Genomic DNA, 17,018 nt, shown 5'->3' with positions numbered 1-17,018 from the left:
GTTGATCAGCCGCCGGTTCCGCACATCGACCAGGAGGCCGTTGGCACACAGGAAATCCGCACCGAGAATGGCGTGTGAAACCTTGGCCGTAACAAATTCCCAAACAAATCGCTGGCTGCCGAAGCACACCTGGACCCGCCATCTGCTGAAGGTCTGAATAGCGCCGCCATTAGCCGCTTCGAGGGGAAGGCCGTGCCTCCCAGCCTGTACATCAAGAGCTGACATGGGCAGGATGCTGCACTGCGCTCCGGTGTCGCAGAGGAACCGACGACTGGAGAGGGTATCCGTGATAAAGAGCAGCTTGCCTGTGTTGCCAACTGCCATCGCGGCCGCGGGGCACCCGTTAGACCCGCTCTTCATTGGACAGAGTTGTCGGTTTTTTTTGAGAGAAGCTGCAGGGAGGGCGGCAACATCTCGCCTTCGCGGAAACCGGGCGTGGTAGAAGCACAGCCCCGCAGGCTGAGTAGCTGGGGCGGCGTCTGTGGGGGATGGGCGCCTCGTGGCAGCGCAGTACTGCTGCGTAACTATGAATATTTTATCTGCCTCAGCAGCGAGCGCTGCGCAGTCTTCGACCTCGGACCTGGCCAAGGCCGCTTGCACCTGCCCCGGCAATTGGCTGAGGAATAACTCTCTGAAGAGAAAGCATTGCGGTTTGGAGCCGAGGAGAGTGAGCATGTGGCTCATTAGCTTGGAAGGTTTGGAGTCCCCCATCCCGGGCAAAGCGAGCAGTCGACGGGCGCGCTCTGATTTTGCGAGCCCGAAGACCTGCAGCAACCGCGCTTTGAGGGTCTCATACTTGCGGTCGGTCGGGGGTTTTTCCAGAAGACTGACGATCCGCAAGGCGGTGGAGCTATCGAGAGCGGAGACCACGTAGAAGTAACGGGTCTGATCCTCAACGATGCCTCTCAGGGCGAACTGGGCTTCAGCTTGGATAAACCAGGAGGTCGCCTGTTGCTCCCAGAACTGCGACAGCTTCAACGAGACAGCGTTGTTCTCCATGCTGTGTTCCTTTTGCGAATACCATTCACAAAAGTCGGGGTCACCAATGTAGGAATGGTCAAATTCCTACCCAGAGATTGAGTTTGACACAGGCAATCAATCAAAAAGGTTTTTAATGTCAAACTAACGAGTTTAAACAGATTGATGCCAGAGAACTATGAATACAGGTCTTAACTCGCTGGAGGCTCCATGAGGACTGCTTGGGCGGTCCCGTGGATGGCGTCATGATGTCATGACATTCTTCCCGCATTTAGGGTGATCACGTGATCGGCGGCATGACGTCATCGCGTTTGCCCGCGCTCTTAAAGGGCCCGCACCCTGTACATGCAAACAGTATATACAATGGTACAGATTTAGTCTGTAGCTAACACATCGTTAAAAGGAATTATGTACACTTGTTCAGAGTCTCTCAGTGGCTCTGCCACAATTGAACATATTCTTAGAGGTTTAATCCAGTGTCATTTGATCATATGACATTTGATCACGTGATGCATACCCACAGTTTGCAAATGTTTGCATTTATCTTATAAAGATTGGGTCCAGTCATGCCAAATGCAATACCATGAGCAAAGACACTCAACTGCAATGTTCCCTCTAATTTTTTTTTCATGCGTGGTCCCTTTAAATTTGCTGCAGTGGCCGCACATGCACGGTATAGTTTCCAGCGGCAACAGCTGGTGAGCGGCCTGCGTGGGACCTCCCGATCGATGTGCGGCCGTGTGCTTGTGCACCTTAGGGGGAACATTGATTGGGTCCCTTGTAGTTGAGTGTTTTTGCTCATGGTATTGCATAACCAGGAGGTTGCTCACAAGCAGGCATAGAAAGTACACAGGCAAGAAAAACTCAGGCCCAAACCGCGAATGCCAAGTGTGAACTCTACTTTTCTCCCAGGTTGCTAGCAGCAGTGCCCGGGAAATTAATCTTCCATGTTTTGAGGCTCCCAGATAGAAAAAATATTTAAATAAGTGAGCCTCACAAAGTCTGATTTAGTCCTCCTGTGTTCCTTGCAGCCTTCACATTATTATCATGCTACAGTCATGGCATACATCATGTCAGCTCTTGTTGCTTCTCCTACTGACATGTTTTAAGGTTTGAGAATGAACTAAAGTGAAGCAAACAGTCAGTATTTAAACAGATAATTCCTTTGAAATCAGAATTTGTAGACAAATGTCAACGGTGCATTTAAAGACATGCGACCCATAGGTAAACATTTGTTAAAGGGCCAAATATTGCGCCAGATGAAGAAGAATCCAATACACAAATACCAAACCGTTCATTTGTTTGTGTCGCTGCACTTCCAGAAGAACAATTAACAATAATCATACTGCAAATCTGAATATATATATCGGCATGATTTAAAGGATCTAGAGAGCATATTTCTCAAACTTGCCTGTGAATGTGGCACACCTGCTGACAACCTCCACATAAGTCAATTAATGATGGAAATGATTCACTTTGAAAAGAAAGACTATTTTCATCTCCTAATAGGAGCTTTTAATTGAAAATAATATGAGCATAATCCTTGCATTTGTGATATCTGACTATTAGAACATTCACATGGGTAAGCAACAGAAGCAGCCAGAAATATCCTTTAAAAATTATTTAGCACAATAAAATAAGAATTTTTTAAATAATACTAATCCTAACCTCACAAGAAATGCCTCATATAAATAAGTTATGCATTTCTTTCCGTTCTCTCTGTTCCTCACTATTTTATTTTTGTTTCCTTTTGTATGTGCCCCTTGCCCTCCTGCTTGATATCATTCCACTTCATAATATTTACCTTTCCCTTGTCTCCGAACATCATTTTCCTTCTGGTCTCCATTCCCTGCTCTTTCGCTGAGATTTTCTCCTTGATGTCTGTGACTGACTTGCTGCAACATTACAGTGCGCATTTTCTTCAACTGGTTATATTTCCCACTTCGCTGAATCCATTTGTGCACCACCGCCACTGACACAAACAAAAAAGCCAAGAATATATATAACAATTTACCTCAAAGGCATCCCCGATTTCAATCACTCCACCATTGGCGGTCTTGCCTTCAGTTGCCAAGGTCCTAAGCTCTGGAATTCCCTCCCTAAACCCCTCTACCTCTCTTTTCTCCTTTAAGACGCTCCTTAAAAGCTACCTCTTTGACCAAGCTTTTGGTCATCTGCCCTAACATCTCCTTATATGGCTCGGTGTCAAAATTTTGGTTTTGATCGCGCTTCTGTGAAGCACCTTTGGACATTTTAATGCGTTAAAGATGCTATATAAATGTTACGTTGTTGTTGTTGTTGTGCCCTAAATCTGCCTATTTTTGGGGTCCACAGCAGAGGAGAAATGGGTGGAGACCCATTGGACCCGGTCTCTGCCCCCTATGCATTGCCCTGGGAATTCCAGAGCTTCTGCGGGGAGGAAGGGGCAGAGTGCTTGTACTGGAACAGGCATACGTGTCAGACGGCTATTATAAATGAGTTGAGAGGGGGCACATGGGGCCTCCTATCTCACTTTGGGCCTGCAGGTGGGACATCGGCGTGACCACTGCTTGTCAAGAGCCCGTAGCAGCAACTTAAAAGGGAGGTGCATTTAGCATTGGGATCAAAGAGTAGCAGCACTGTGGAGCAGCAGAGCAGAATCAACAGCAGTAACGACATAACATTTCAGATACATTAAGGTGCAAAATTCACAAGCGACTGCCAGAAAAATGTCTCCAAAATCTCCATCCAGCTTTACCTGACAACAGATGAGGATCCCTTTAATTATCACTGGAAATGGCCATTTCCCAACTTGTACCACCCATGGTTGTTGGGCAGGAGCAGGAACTGGCAGCAGTGAGATGGGAAGAGACAAAAATGGTCTTAATTGCATCATGACCCCTATTTGCCTAAATGTATGAGGCTCTCGCTACTTTCCAATGGGAGCTTTGCCGGCAGAATGTAGGTCTGCTTGAAAATCGGAACAAACGTTGATGCAATGGTAAGTTGGTGCAACTACCCACCACTTGATTTTGGTTTCACTACTGCCCCATTTTTAAATTGGATGGTAGCGAGATGAAAATTGTGCCCAATGTACTTTTGCCTCATATTCAGAGCAGCAGCCTTACTGCACCAGGGTGAATATTTTCTTTCTTTTTCCACACTAGGTGACCTTATGGCTTTCAGGTTGATTAATTAAATGCACAACACCACTTAATGGTTGAATTATCAAAAAAACTACTGCGTGGTTTGTGTATCTTCTGTATATAAATTACATTACGCTAAATTCTATATGATATGTACACTATCACATTGCATCTAATGCTATTTTACATTACAATGCATTGCATGACTTCATATTATTCCAGTTCATTGTGTTGCATTGCATTGTTTTGCTAGAAATCACAAGTGTTCAGTGAAGTGAAAGTATTCATAATGAAGGAAGAAAAGGTTGGATTTTCTGGAAATGCTTGATTTTCTTCTCATCCACTTGTTTCATATCTGCACCAATGAAACTTAAGAATCCTAATAAATTATCCTAAAAATGACTAAAAGTAAACAGAGAAAGCCCAAACTTAGAAGACAATAAACACTCTCTGCACCAAACAACACATCATTCATGTGTAAAATAATCTTGAAACTTCTCAGGACCACGGTTAAAAATAATAATAGCAATAATAAATAAAATAATCTCATTTTTTAAAGGCAATATTAACTTGTGAAATCATACTGTCAATTTAAATGAACTAGAAATTTTGATCACTTGTTGCTTGCCTTGCCAGCTGGTTAATGGATTTTTGTGGGCTCCATGCCAACTTTAACCACTTCTCTTTTCCTTCCACACAGCTGACTGAAGGCTTTGTGCTAAAGCAGCAATTAACTTTAGAAATGCCAACTCATCTATTGGTTCTACGGAGCATCTGATGATTGTTGGCACATAGGCACAGAATGGAGAAAACTTTCATAACATTTGTGCATGGCTCACTTAGTAATTTATACACCGCTGTCATTTCAGTTCCTCTTTCCCTGAATGCTGACCGTCCTTATTTGTACATGTGTGTGATGTTTTGAGATTTTTGACTATTTGACTGTGGAGGGATTTCAGATTAATTTATAATCATTAGACAAGCTCAGTTTATGAGAGATTAAATTCATAGAACGCGTACATTCTGGGAATGCGACGTAAATCCAGTCAAAACATCTGTCCAGGGTAGAGTTTCCCGCATACCATATCAGCGTGATTCGATGGAGGTTTGTTAACACATTCCAGTAAACATTCATACATTCTGTGTTTCTCTGGCAGTGCCATGAATCTGCCATCGAAATTACAGTGGGAGATAGAAGAACCACTGCAGAATGTCAGGCCCAGTGTCTCCTGCAATCCGGCCCCAAGTATCTGAAGGCTGTGTTGTGTTTGCAAAGATAATCCAGAGACCGTCAGCAGAGTTCAGTTCATGGTGCTTTTATAATGGCTGCCACACACACACACTTCCAGGCACAAGCAATCGAATACCTATACACAATACAATGATAACAGCACTATCAAACTCCATGTGCTCAGGCCAAGGCAATCGAGTACCTATCACCAATGTCAGACATAACATTTCCTCCCCCCTCACAGAATTTCAAACATGAAATGTAGTGACAAAGTCCTGTAGGTGGCCAGGACGAGAACGTGCACGAACAGGCCGAGGTGTGGACTGGTGAAGAGCAGGCCGAAGTGGGGACTGCTGAGGAGCAGGCTGAGGCACAACATCTGCTTGGGGGTTGGCTGGCTGAGTCACATGTGCATCCCACCACTCTGGGGGTAAGGCTTGGGGATTAGGTCCGTATAATCCCGCATCAGGGGGTGCTGGCACCTTCCGAAGGCGGCTGGCATGCCACCGAGAGCCGTCAGTGAGGCAGAAAGTGGCTGGTCCAAGTTGGCGGCTGATTTAGAGAGGGGAGGACCAGAATGACGCCATCTTATTATTGCGGTGAGGCCTGCGGACTCTGACCCAATCGGAGACTGAGATGTTGGGCGCCTTGGCCCTCTTCGACTGGTCGAAGCGGAGTTTCATCTTCTCCTGCTGTCTAGCGACTGTGGCTTGAGCCGGTGGAGCAGGGCTCTGAGCTAGCGAGGGGCAGAGCCTGCCAAGGGGCAGCATGAGCTCACGGCCTAGCATGAGGGATGCGGGTGAGACCCCTGTAGTGGAATGCTGGGAGGCTCTGTAGTGCAGCAGTGTGTGGAGGAGGGTCTTGTCAAACGCACACCCCTGGGATAGGTGTGCTCTGAGGCCATTTTTCAGTGTCTGGTTAAAACGCTCCACCCCCCCATTTGACTCGGGGTGGTAGTACGCTGTGCGAATGTGACGGATGCCCTTGCTCTCAAGGTAAGAGGAGAGTTCCAAAGAGACCATTTGGGGGCCATTATCTGTGGTGATGGCCTTTGGATGCCCCCAGCGGGAGAAGAGGGACTCAAGTGCGGCATCAGTAGCGGGTGGAGGCGGAGCAGCGTGGCAGAGCGACTACAAGAGGCCCCAGAGGCTCAGGTAGGCCTCAGTGCGGCATCGGCAGCGGGTGGAGGCGGAGCAGCGCGGCAGAGCGACTACAAGAGGCCCCAGAGGCTCAGGTAGGCGTACCAATCTTCAATCTCAGGCAAGGAGAGAGGTAAAAAGTATTCAAGGTGTGACGTCACCACAAAACAGGTAGGTGATTGGTTGGAGTATTTCTCTCGTTTTAAAACTTTAAGTCTGTGGTTTATAGTTTTTAAGGTTGCTGTGGTGTACCAAGGCCTTTCTGGTGCAGAGTGACTGTTAGTAAACCATTTAACTGGTGTAACTAGAGGGATTGATTTAATTTAAATCCAATTAATTAAAGGGGATACTAGCATCTAAAATCGGGCAGAGGGTGTCCATAACTAACAATAAAAAATTTAATTAATTAAATAGAATGGAGCAGGTGATGTGTTACTGTTGCAAGATGTGGGAGCCGGTGAACCCCATTGAGGCTCACGGTGATTACGTCTGTGACAAGTGTCTGCTGCTACAGGAACTCCAGCTCCGTGTTGATGAGCTGGAGTCTGAGCTTCAGACACTACGACATATCAGGGAGGGAGAGAAGTATCTGGACTCTGTGTATCAGGAGGTGGTCACACCTATGAAGTTAAGTAATTCAGATGTAGCCCATGGTCAGGGACAGGACGGTGTGACTACGAGTGAGGCAGGTACGGGGATCCAGGAGGTAGAGCTGGAGGAGCCGCAGCCCTTGCTCTTGACCAACAGGTTCGAGGTTCTTACTCCCTGTGGGGACAGGAGCAGGGACTGCAGGGAGGATGAGCAACCTGGCCACAGCACCGTGGAACGGGGGGCCATTCAAGAGTGGGGAGTAAATAGATATGTTGTAGTGGTAGGGGATAGTATTATTAGGGGGATAGATAGAGTTCTCTGCAGCCGAGAGCGAGAGTCCCGAAGGCTGTGTTGCCTACCCAGTGCCAGGGTTAAGGACATCTCCTCTGGGCTGGAAAGAAACTTGCAGTGGGAGGGGGTGGATCCAGTTGTCGTGGTCCATGTTGGTACAAACGACGTAGATAGGACTAGGAAGCCGGTTCTGTTAAAGGAGTATGAGCAGCTAGGGGTCAAATTAAAAAACAGAACCGCAAGGGTAATAATCTCTGGATTATTACCTGAGCCACGAGCGAATTTGGCTAGGACAAATAAAATTAGAGAGTTAAATGCGTGGCTCAAAGACTGGTGTGGGAGAAATGGGTTTTGCTTCCTGGGACACTGGCACCAGTACTGGGGCAGGAGGGAGCTGTTCCGTTGGGACGGGCTTCACTTGGCCAGTGCTGGGACTAGAGTCCTGGCGGATCATATAACTAGGGCTGTAGAGAGGGCTTTAAACTAACTAGTGGGGGGGAGGTTCCTAAAGAGCAAATAATAAAAATGACAACAGAGAAGGTCATAGACTTAGGTAGCAGTGGGTAAATTAAAAACCAGAGTATGTCAGGAAGGGGCAGAAGGTATGGAGTAAAAGGTAAAGTAATAAAAAGGGCAAAAGCAGGAACTAAGTGTCACAAAACATCTTTGAAAGTTCTCTATCTGAATGCACGTAGCATTCGTAACAAAATAGATGAGTTAATGGCACAAATAACTACATATGGGTATGATCTTGTGGCCATTACAGAAACATGGCTGCAGGGTGACAATGCCTGGGAATTAAACATACCAGGTTATTTAACGATCAGGAAGGACAGGCAGGAAGGAAGGGGAGGTGGGGTGGCTGTGTTAATAAAGGAAGGAATCACTGTAATACAGAGAAATGATATTGGGTCAAAAGATCAGGATAATGAAACAGTTTGGGTGGAGGTAAGGAATAATAAGGGGAAAAAAACACTAGTGGGCGTAGTCTATAGGCCTCCGAACAGTTGCAACTCTGTTGGACGGAGTATCAATCAGGAAATAGTTGAGGCTTGTAATAAGGGAACATCTATAATTATGGGGGATTTTAACTATCATATTAATTGGACAAATCAAATTGGGCAGGGCTGCCTTGAGGATGAGTTCATTGAGTGTATTAAGGATGGGTTTCTTGAGCAGTATGTAACTGAACCGACCAGGGGGCAAGCAACCTTAGATCTGGTCCTGTGTAACGAGACAGGATTAATTAAAAATGTCCTAATAATGGATCCCCTTGGAATGAGTGACCATAACATGGTTGAATTCCATATTCAATTAGAGGGTGAGAAGGTTGGATCTCAAACAAGCGTGCTAAGCTTGAATAAAGGAGACTATGAAGGTATGAGAGCGGAATTGAGTAGAGTGGAATGGGAAAATAGATTAAAGGGTAAGACGATACATGATCAGTGGTGTAAACATAGAAACATAGAAACATAGAGATAGGAACAGGAGTAGGCCATTCGGCCCTTCGAGCCTGCTCCGCCATTCAATGAGATCATGGCTGATCTTCGTCTGAGATCATAGCTGATCTTACCAGTTCAGTACCCCGTCCCCGCCTTTTCTCCGTAACCCTTAATCCCCTTAGCCTTCAGAAATATATCCAATTCTCTCTTGAAAATATTTATTGAATTAGCCTTCACAGCCCTCTGTGGCAGGGAATTCCACAGGCTCACCACTCTTTGAGTGAAGAAATTCTTCCTCATCTCTGTTTTAAATGATTTGCCCGCTATTTTTAGACTGTGGCCCCTGGTTCTGTGCTCCCCGGCCATTGGAAACATTCTCTCTGAATTCAGCCTGTCCAGGCCTGCCATAATTTTATATGTTTCGATGAGATCCCCTCTCAATCTTCTAAACTCCAGTGAGTACAAGCCCAAACTATTTAATCTCTCTTCGTAAGTCATTCCCGCCATTCCAGGTATCAGCCTGGTGAATCGCCGTTGCACTCTTTCCATGGCAAGAACATCCTTCCGCAGATGGGGCGACCAAAACTGTACACAATACTCCAGATGCGGTCTCACCAGCACCTTGTACAGCTGTAGTAAGGTATCCCTATTCCTATACTCGAACCCCCTTGATATGAAGGCCAACATACCATTTGCCTTCTTAATCGCCTGTTGCACCTGCATGCTCTCCTTCAGTGACTGGTGCACAAGAACACCCAGGTCCCTCTGCACTTCCCCATCTCCCAATCTATTGCCATTTAGATAATAATCTACCCTCCTGTTTTTACCCCCAAAGTGGATAACCTCGCATTTATCCACATTATAGTGCATCTGCCACGTATCCGCCCATTCCCCCAACCTGTCCAAATCGCACTGTAGCCTCCTGACATCCTCATCAGAGCCCACCCCTCCTCCTAGTTTAGTGTCGTCAGCGAATTTGGAAATATTGCATCCAATTCCCTGATCCAGATCATTTATATATATTGTGAACAGCTGGGGTCCCAGGACAGATCCTTGCGGCACCCCGCTGGTCACTGCCTGCCACTCCGAAAACGAGCCGTTTATTCCAACTCTCTGTTTTCTATCCGCCAGCCAGTTCTCTATCCACGTTAATACTTTGCCCCCAATTCCATGAGCCTTAATTTTGCATGATAATCTTTTGTGTGGAACCTTATCGAAGGCTTTCTGGAAGTCAAGGTACACCACATCCACTGGCTCTCTCCCATCTATTTTACCAGTTACTTCCTCAAAAAATTCCAGCAGATTAGTCAAACACGATTTACCCTTTGTAAATCCATGTTGACTCTGTCCGATCCTTTCCCCATTTGTCAAGTGCTCCGCTATTTTATCCTTAATAATGGACTCTAGCATTTTGCCCACAACCGATGTAAGGCTTACTGGTCTATAATTCCCTGCTTTCTCTCTACCCCCCTTTTTAAATATTGGGGTAACATTAGCTACCCTCCAATCCACGGGTACTGTTCCCGAGTCAATGGAGTTCCGGAAGATGATCCTTAGAGCATCTGCTATCTCCAGGGCCACCTCCTTAAGTACCCTAGGATGTAGTTTATCAGGCCCCGGGGATTTGTCGGCCTTCAGTCCCCTCAACTTACCCAACACCATATCCCTAGAGATACTAATTTCTGTCAGCTCCTCCCTCTCATTAGTCCCTATGTTTGCCGATATTCCTGGGAGGTTATTTGTGTCCTCCTTTGTGAATACAGAACCAAAGTATGAGTTTAATTGGTCTGCCATTTCCTTATTCTCCATTATATATTCTCCCGAATCGGACTGCAAGGGACCGACTTGGGATTTTACCAGTCTTTTCCTCCTGATATACCGATAAAAGCTTTTGCAGTCTGTCTTTATGTTTGCTGCAAGTTTACTTTCGTATTCTATTTTCCCCTTCCTGATTAATCCCTTTGTCCTCTTTTGCTGTATCCTGTACTGCCCCCAATCTTCCGGTCTGGTGCTTTTTTTTGCCAGTTGATATGCCCTTTTTTTTTATTTTATGCTGTCCCTAATTTCCCTCGTTATCCACGGTTGAGTCACCTTTTTAGGTTTATTTTTATGCCAAACCGGTATAAACATGTTCTGGAATTCTTCCATTCTATCTTTGAATGCTTGCCATTGTCTATCCACTGTCAATCCCCCCAGAAACACCACCCAATCAATCTTACCCAATTCCCGTCTCATACCCTCGTAATTCCCTTTATTTAAGTTCTGGACCTTAGTCTCTGATTCAATTTCCTCACTCTCCATCTCGACTGAGAGCTCGATCATGTTATGATCGCTCTGACCCAAGGGGCCTCGTACAAGAAGATTGCTGATAAGTCCCTTCTCATTGCACAATACCCAGTCTAAAATGGCCTGATCTCGAGTCGGCTCCTCGACATATTGGTCCAGATAACCGTCCCGAAAACATTCCAGGAATTCCTCCTCCTCAGAATTTTTACTAATTTGGGTAGTCCAATCAATATGTAAATTAAAGTCACCCATGATGACAGCTGTGCTCTTATCGCACGCTTCTCTAATTTCCCTTTTTATGCCTTCCCTCACCTCCATATTACTATTTGGAGGCCTATATATCACACCCACTAACGTTTTCCTCCCCTTGCTATTTCTCATTTCTACCCATACAGATTCCGTTTCATCCGAGTTAATATCCTTCCTTTCCATTGCATTAATCCCCTCCTTTACTAGCAATGCTACCCCACCTCCCCTACCTTTTTGCCGATCCTTCCTAAATATTGTATATCCCTGGATGTTAAGTTCCCAGCCTTGCCCACCCTGCAGCCACGTTTCTGTAATCCCAATCAAATCATACTTGTTTACCTCTATTTCCACAACTAATTCATCCACCTTGTTCCTAATGCTTCTAGCATTAAGATACAAAGCCTTCAGGCTTGCTTTTTTCACACTCTCATTATGAATTAGTTTGGCCCTTTGTGTTTCTCTCCTTTGCTTATTGCTTCTCACCTTTCTACCATCTATTTCTGACTTCATATGACTTCCCTCTTTTCCACTACCTAGGTTCCCATCCCCCTGCCAAATTAGTTTAAATCCTCCCGAACCGCCCTAGAAAATATTACCCCGAGGACATCGGCTCCCTCACAGTTCAGGTGTAGACCGTCCCCTTGGTACAGGTCACTCCTCCCCAAGAACTGGTTCCAATGCCTCAAGAATTTAAATCCCTCTCCCTTGCACCACTGCTCAAGCCACGTATTCAGCTTATCTATCTTACTCTCTCTAAACTTATTAGCTCGTGGCACTGGTAGCAATCCAGAGATTACTACCTTTGAGGTCCTACTTTTCAATTTAGCTCCTAACTCCCTAAATTCAGCTTGTAGGACCTCCTCCCTCTTTTTACCTACATCGTACATTTAAGGAGTTATTTTACAACTTCCAAAAAATATATATTCCACTGAGAAGAAAAGGGTGTAAAAGAAAAGACAGCCATCCGTGGCTAAGTAAAGAAATTAAGGATAGTATTCGACTAAAAACAAGGGCATATAAGGTAGCCAAATCTAGTGGGAGGAGAGAGGATTGGGAAAACTTTAAAAGACAGCAAAAAATAACAAAAAGATTGATTAAGAAAGGGAAGATAGATTATGAAAGTAAATTAGCAAAAATTATAAAAACAGATAGTAAGAGTTTTTATAGTTATATAAAAAGAAAAAGGGTGGCTAAAGTAAATGTTGGTCCCTTAGAGGATGAGACCAGGAAATTAATGGTGGGAAATAAGGAGATGGCAAAAACACTGAATGAATATTTTGTATCAGTCTTTACAGTAGAAGACACTAAGAATATCCCAACACTGGACAAACAGGGGGCTAAAGGGGGGGAGGTGCTAAACACGATCAGAATCACTAAGGAAGTGGTACTCGGTAAAATAATGGGACTCAAGGCAGATAAATCACCTGGACCTGATGGCTTACATCCTAGGGTCTTGAGGGAAGTGACGGTAGGGATTGTGGATGCATTGGTAATAATTTTCCAAAACTCCCTGGAATCAGCAAAGGTCCCGGCAGACTGGAAAACTGCTAATGTAACGCCCTTATTTAAAAAGGGCAGTAGACAGAAGGCTGGAAACTATAGACCAGTTAGCCTAACATCTGTGGTAGGTAAAATATTGGAGTCCATTATTAAGGAGACAGTAACAGGACATTTGGATAATCATAATTTAATAGGACAAAGTCAGCATGGTTTTATGAAGGGGAAGTCATGTTTGACAAATTTGCTGGAGTTCTTTGAGGAAGTAACATATAGGGTGGATAAAGGGGAACCAGTGGACGTAGTGTATTTAGACTTCCAAAAGGCATTTGACAAGGTGCCACACAAAAGATTATTGCTTAAGATAAAAAATCACGGGATTGGGGGTAATATTCTGGCATGGATAGAGGATTGGCTATCTAACAGAAAGCAGAGAGTTGGGATAAATGATTCATTCTCGGACTGGCAATCCGTAACTAGTGGTGTTCCACAGGGGTCAGTGCTGGGTCCCCAACTCTTTACAATCTATATTAACGATTTGGAGGAGGGGACCGAGTGTAACATATCAAAGTTTGCAGATGATACTAAGATGGGAGGGAAAGTAGTGAGTGAGGAGGACATAAAAAACCTGCAAGGGGACATCGACAGGCTAAGTAAGTGGGCAGAGATTTGGCAGATGGAATACAATACTGGAAAGTGTGAGGTTATGCACTTTGGCAGGAAAAATCATAGAGCAAGTTATTATCTTAATGGCAAGAAACTGGAAAGTACTGAAGTACAAAGGGATCTGGGGGTCCTGGTGCACGAAACTCAAAAGGTTAGTATGCAGGTGCAGCAAGTGATTAAGAAGGCCAATGGAATGTTGGCTTTCATTGCTAGGGGGATAGAATATAAAGGGAGGTATTGCTTCAGTTGTACAAGGTATTGGTGAGACCGCACCTGGAATACTGCATACAGTTTTGGTGTCCATACTTAAGAAAAGACATACTTGCTCTCGAGCCAGTACAAAGAAGGTTCACTCGGTTAATCCCGGGGATGAGGGGATGGACATATGAGGAGAGGTTGAGTAGATTGGGACTCTACTCATTGGAGTTCAGAAGAATGAGAGGCGATCTTATTGAAACATATAAGATTGTGAAGGGGTTGGATCGGGTGGATGCGGGGAGGATGTTCCCGATGATGGGCGAAACTAGAACTAGGGGGCATAGTCTTAGAATAAGGGGCTGCTCTTTCAAAACTGAGATGAGGAGGAACTACTTCACTCAGAGGGTGGTAGGTTCATGGAATATGCTGCCCCCAAAAGCTGTAGAAGCTACATCATTACATAAATTTAAAACAGAAATAGACAGTTTCCTAGAAGTAAAAGGAATAAAGGGTTACGGGGAACGGGCAGGAATTTGGACATGAGTCTAGGTTCGGATCGGTCATGGCCCTGTGGGTAGCGGAGCGGGCCCAGGGGCCATGTAGCCTGATCCTGCTCCTATTTCATGTGTCTAATTCTGTTAGATTCAGGAGATGGTTCAGTGATAGTAGATTGGCGGTTAGGATCAGATCAGCCATGATCTTATTGAACGGCGGAGCAGGCTCGAGGGGCCGATTGGCCTACTCCTGCTCCTATTTCTTATGTTCTTATGTTCTTATGTTCAAGGATATCAATGATGACCCGAGAGGTGACGGAGCCCACGGCAGTGACCTCTGGCCATTTTGAGTGCAGGTCATAGGTCACCACTAGGAACCATTGATGGTGGGGGACGCCATGGATCTCCCCGCAGACGTCCAGCTGCAGGTGCTCCCAGGGCTGAGAGGGCCAGGCAAGGGGTTGCAGGGGTGGGGGAGCTTGGTGGCCAGTCTTGCCACTTACAAGGCAGGCTGCACAGTCCTTGACCAGGGCCTCGATTTCCCTGTCGATACCCGGCCAGCACACTAGGTCTCGGCATCGTTGTTTGAGCTTCACTATGCCCAAGTGGCCCTCATGCGCCATGGATAAAACACACGCACGAAGGGCACTTGGGACCACAGTGCAGAGCCCACGTGCAACACAGGAATCATTCCAGCAGGAGAGCTCCTCTTTAACTCTGGAGTAGGCAGACAGTTCCTCAGGCATCTTGTGAGGCCAGCCATCTCTGATGAAGGTGCACAGCTGGGAGAGGGCCAGATCCTGTTCAGAGGCCTCTTTGAGCTCCTGGAGAGAGACTGTGGTTTGGAGAGGCGTGTGCAGCATCTGGACGATATACTGTTCCACATGTTCAGACCCGATGAGTGGGGCTGGGGCAGAGACAGTGCGGGAGAGCAGATCTGCAACAACATTGTCACGTCCTGGTGTGAACTGGAGACTGAAATTGTATTGGCGGAGGCGGTCAGACCAGCGGTGTAGACGCAGTGGTCTGTGGCCCGTGCCGGATGTCGACAGCAGGGCAGTGAGAGCCTGGTGATCAGTTCGCAGGGTGAAGGCACGGCCATACGTGTACAGGTGCCACCGCTCACATGCCCAGACGCACGCCAGCGCCTCACGCTCGCCTACTGAGTACTTCTGTTCGGTGGGGCTAAGGGCTCGGGAGGCAAAGGCGATTGATTTCTCCACTCAATTCTGTATCTGCGATAACACCGCCCACACAGCTGCAGCGGACGCGTCGCAGGTGATGAGGGTGGGGCTGGCGACGTCAAAGTGAGCCAACACTGGAGGTGACGTGAGCTGCGATTTGAGGAGGCGAACAGCTACCATACAGGCTTGTGACCACACCCAGGGCTCATCCTTTCGCAGGAGCTGGCGCAGTGGGGCTGTGGTGGCTGAGTACTGGGGCAAAAACTTCAGGTAGTACCCAGTCATGCCAAGGAAGGAGGCAACCTGTGCTGCAGAGCTGGGTTCTGGGATGCTGTGAATGGCCTCCACGTTTGACTGGAGTGGGGATATACCATCAGCCGACAACCGAAACCCCACAAATTCGATCTCTGAAACAGCAAAGACACACTTTTCGCCATTCAGTGTGAGCTTGTGTTTTGCTAGAGCTGTGAAAACTCTGTGAAAGCGTTCGTCGTGAGTGGAGGTCGAGGGCCCATGCACGACGATGTCATCCAGGTAGATGGCCACCCCAGGAATGCCCGCGAGCACAGAGGACATCACCTTTTGGAAGCAGCTGGGTGCAGAGCTAAGTCCAAATGGCATCCTGGTGTACCGAAAGACGCCAGCATGTGTCACAAAAGCAGTGAGGTCCCTGCTGCTGGGGTGGAGGGGAACCTGTAGATAGCCCTGTCGAAGGTCCAGTTTCGAGAACAGGATGGAACCATAGAACTGCGCTGTGAGTTCCTCTGACGTGGGCAGTGGATATTTGTCAGGGATTACGGCCTTATTCACTGCTCGAAGATCGACACAGACGTGTAGACCACCTGACTTTTTCGTTTCGACCACCAGGTTGGAGACCCATGGGGAGGCATCAACTAGTTCGATGATGCCAGCTTCCAGTAGCTGCTTTAGTTCAGCTGTGACCCCGTCACAGAGAGCAAGTGGGATGCGGCGCAGTGGCTGAATGATGGGGGTAACAGTGGAGTCAACCATGGGCTGGTGGGTGAAGGCAGTCAGGCAGCCCAGACCCTCGAAGAGTGCTGGCCATGTTTGGCGCCATGGTGAGGCGACGTGCAGAATCGCAGACCCGCCGGTGTCCAAGAGAGAAAAACCCAGGTCAGTGAAAAGATCCAGTCTCATCAGGTTAGCTCCTTGGCGTGCCACATGAAAACAAAAATCTGACAAAACTTTTGTTCCATAGCATACAGTGAGGTTGACTGAGCCCACTAGTCCAATTTTCGAATTACCATACCCGCAAAGGGCAGTGGAGGGCGCAGAGAGTGGCAGGGAGCTGAAAAAGCATTTGAATGTGTCCACATTCAGCAGTGAGACGCTGGCACCGGTATCCAATAACAGAGGGATGCACACATCATTCAGGTTAATTGTGCATGGCTTGAAAGCCACTACTGGCCCAGAGCTCACGTTGTGAATTATAGGCCAACTGTTTGAGGACTGAGAGTGTTCATCTGTAGCAACAGGGGCAGAGCGGCAGACCTTGGCAAAGTGATTTTGTTTTCCACAATTGCGACAGGCTTGGCCGCGCGCGGGGCAATTCTGCGCTCTGGTAGCATGTGAACGAGATCCGCAGTTTCCACACTGTTGCCGTGGTAGCGCGTGTTGCTGCCGTCG

This window comes from Somniosus microcephalus, chromosome 2, assembly GCF_052327205.1.
Source record: "Somniosus microcephalus isolate GS21.2 chromosome 2, FLI_Smic_1.0, whole genome shotgun sequence".
Lineage (NCBI taxonomy): Eukaryota > Metazoa > Chordata > Chondrichthyes > Squaliformes > Somniosidae > Somniosus > Somniosus microcephalus.
This window is presented reverse-complemented; position numbering follows the sequence as displayed.